General features: G+C 37.4%; 1 long non-coding RNA gene across 1 annotated transcript; it reads right to left on the bottom strand.

Annotated features, from left to right (window-relative positions):
- Positions 1-103: 103 nt before the first annotated feature.
- On the bottom strand, positions 104-2,544 carry LOC107101782. Its single transcript, XR_001482097.1, has 3 exons — positions 2,253-2,544; positions 483-770; positions 104-167 (listed from the first exon to the last, which is right to left on the bottom strand). It is a non-coding gene; the product is annotated as an uncharacterized LOC107101782 (long non-coding RNA).
- Between the last annotated feature and the right edge of the window lie 416 nt (positions 2,545-2,960).

The raw sequence follows: 2,960 nt of genomic DNA, 5'->3' as shown, positions 1-2,960 counted from the left end.
TATATATATATATATATATATATATATATATATATATATATATATATATAATATGTGTGTGTGTGTTAAAATGTATGTACCTCTTTTTTTGAAAAAAAGAAGACATCCAGCACCAAGCACCAAAACCATAAAGCCTAGTAGGCCGATAAAGATGTAATGATTCCTACCTGTTAATCAGAAAAAATAAATGTAAAGTTTAAAATAAAGATATAAAGGTTAAAATATTTATCATGATGTAATACATTTAAAATGAGCTTAAAGGAAAACAAAGAACTTGAAGCACATTTCTAAAGAAGCTCATCAATGATGTGAAATTATTTAATATTTTAATGTTAGAGTACTTTAAAGAGTAATCTCTTACAAGAGAGTTAAAATGCGGTTAAATAGAAATATATTCAGAGAAACACATCTATGTTATTATTTTTTCCCAGAATATTTTTTCCCAGCATATATTATGCTATTATTTTCCCTGCATATATCACCTGCAGAAGTAGTTGAGGAATGACATGGATGCCATACTGAGCTTAGAGGTGTCATCTCCAAACTAACAGGGTTTTGTGCCCGACAGCTGTAGTTTGAAATATCCTCCCTCTGGATCTCTATCTGCAAAGTGAGGATGGAGATTTTTGGGTTGCTGATGTTGCTGATAATGATGTCTCCATAGTACCAGGTCAGGTTTAGGTCAGGTCCATTCTTCACAGAACACTTTGCAGCACAAAACCTGCGGGCTGGTTGAGGCACGTTGGTGATGTTGGGCGTAGAGACAGGATCTACAGAGAAAGATGACTTTCAGCTGTAATTTGAAAGTTATAGTGGATATCTATGAGTGACTAAACATCTGATACCACAATGTGCAGAAAAGAGAAGGAGCATAAGGTTCAGACAAATAATTAGATTAAAGTAGAGATTAAGAAGCCATTTTAGAAAATATATATTCATGAAATATAAGAAATTATTAACGTTTATTCCCAGCTGGGGAAATGGATAAAAAACTGGTATCCTTGTTCCTCAGGAAGAAAACACATTGATGTTCTGGAAAGAAATGTCTTAATTTTGCTTCTTTTGGTTTGTTTCTTTCTTTGCCATATGAACTAAAAAACAGCTAAACTGTTAGTAAAAAAGAAAACAGAAGAAATCTGCAGTTGTGCAATACTGACATCAAGAAAATCAGTCATGAAATTATTGTTTCATTCATTTAATTTATAAAATCTATCGTTTTTACAATATTGTTGGTATTTTGATCAGTGGTCTTAAACTCAAACCCATGAGGTCTGATGTCCTGCAACTTTTAGATGTGTTTGTTTCAACACACCTGAACCCAATATGAGCTCGTTAGCAGGGCGTGACTGATTCTAGCAGGACAGTTTAGGCTCCGTTCACACTGCAGCCTGAAGTGAACCAAATCCGATTTTTTTGCCCATATTTGACCCGTATCTGATCTTTTCATGGCTGTCTGAACAACAGAGATCCGTTTTTTTCCAATGCGACCCAGGCCATTTGGCTATGTGGTCCTGAATCCGATACGAATCTGATCTTTTCAAATGCAACCTGTGTCTGAACGGCCAGGTCGCATTCATCCGACCTGAACGTCATTAATACCTGACAAAGGTCACTATTCTGCTTCTTGCTACACAGAAGCGGCAAAAAAATAACCACCATGGCGTACGATGATGCGGAGTGCAGTATTTATTGTTTCAGTTTATCCATCTAGAAAAGATTAAGGTTTTAAGATTTGGAAAGATTGCTAGATGCGCTCAGGCACTACCTTCCATATTTACTTCCGTAAACACAGAGCACGCTGGCTTGTGACGTCATTGCGTCCTCCACTGCGCATGCAGAACACTTAAGCCAGGGGTGTCAAACTGGTTCCAGAAAGGGCCGTTTGGCTGCAGGTTTTCTTTCCAACCAAGCAATAGCACACCAGACTCCAGTCATCTCATCAAGGGAGTCCAATCTGAACATGATGACTTGATGACATGGATGGAGTCTGGTGTGCTATTGCTTGGTTGGAAAGAAAACCTGCAGCCACACGGCCCTTTCTGGAACCAGTTTGACACCTGTGACTTAAGCTGTATGACTGCAGTATACACAGGAGATCACACACAAGTCGCATATATTTGGAAATGTGAACGGCAAAGCAAAAAAATCGGATTTGCCAATTCACAATGAACCAAAGTTTACACTGTATGTTGTATTGAACTTACAGTAAAGCCTTAGGAGATGCAGCACATTAATGCTTAAAAAACACTTACCATAAACTTTGACCTGATGTTTTAGACTAATATGATGACACTGATTCCATTTAATTTCGGAGCAGTAAAATCCACTTTGGTTATTAGTTACTTGAATAATGGTCAGATCTAAGTTGGTTTTATTGAGAAAGAAATTGTTGAAGCCATCTCCATATCTGACAACAGAGTTCTGAAAACTGGCAATCTCTTTTCCATTAAAATCTAAACCGTTCGTCCAGTTGGCAGAATGGCTCATCTCAGTTGTTTGCAGTCCAGACTTCAGAGTTACATTGTGTCCCAGCTGACAATTATAAGTTAAAAGGTCACTTCCTGTAAAAGTCAGAAAAGTGATGTTACCAACTTTTATTGTGAGAAATATACCAAAAATATATACATCAGATGTAAAGGTTAAGATGGTAAGAAACTGTTCTGAGGATCAACCATCACAACAGCATTTTCATTTAGTTATGCAGAAAGCCACAGGAAAAGGCAGAAGAGTCTTTGATCAGGAAACAGAAACTTGGTCGATGCCATGTATTTACAAACAAACGACAGAACTAGGGAAATAGGCTTGAATTGGTAGGTTGTGCTCCAGTGGCGGCCGGCCCATAGGGGGCGCTGGGGCACCGCCCTCCCTGATAAGAAGAGAGAAACGTAAAATATATTTTTAGAAATTAACTCATAAATGTCAGTTTTACTCTCTAGAGTGTTTACATACGTATAAGCAAA

Source organism: Cyprinodon variegatus, unplaced genomic scaffold, assembly GCF_000732505.1.
Source record: "Cyprinodon variegatus isolate N-32 unplaced genomic scaffold, C_variegatus-1.0 Scaffold1151, whole genome shotgun sequence".
NCBI classification, from domain to species: domain Eukaryota; kingdom Metazoa; phylum Chordata; class Actinopteri; order Cyprinodontiformes; family Cyprinodontidae; genus Cyprinodon; species Cyprinodon variegatus.
The sequence above is the reverse complement of the archived record's forward strand: the minus strand, read 5'-3'. Positions and strand labels throughout refer to the sequence as shown.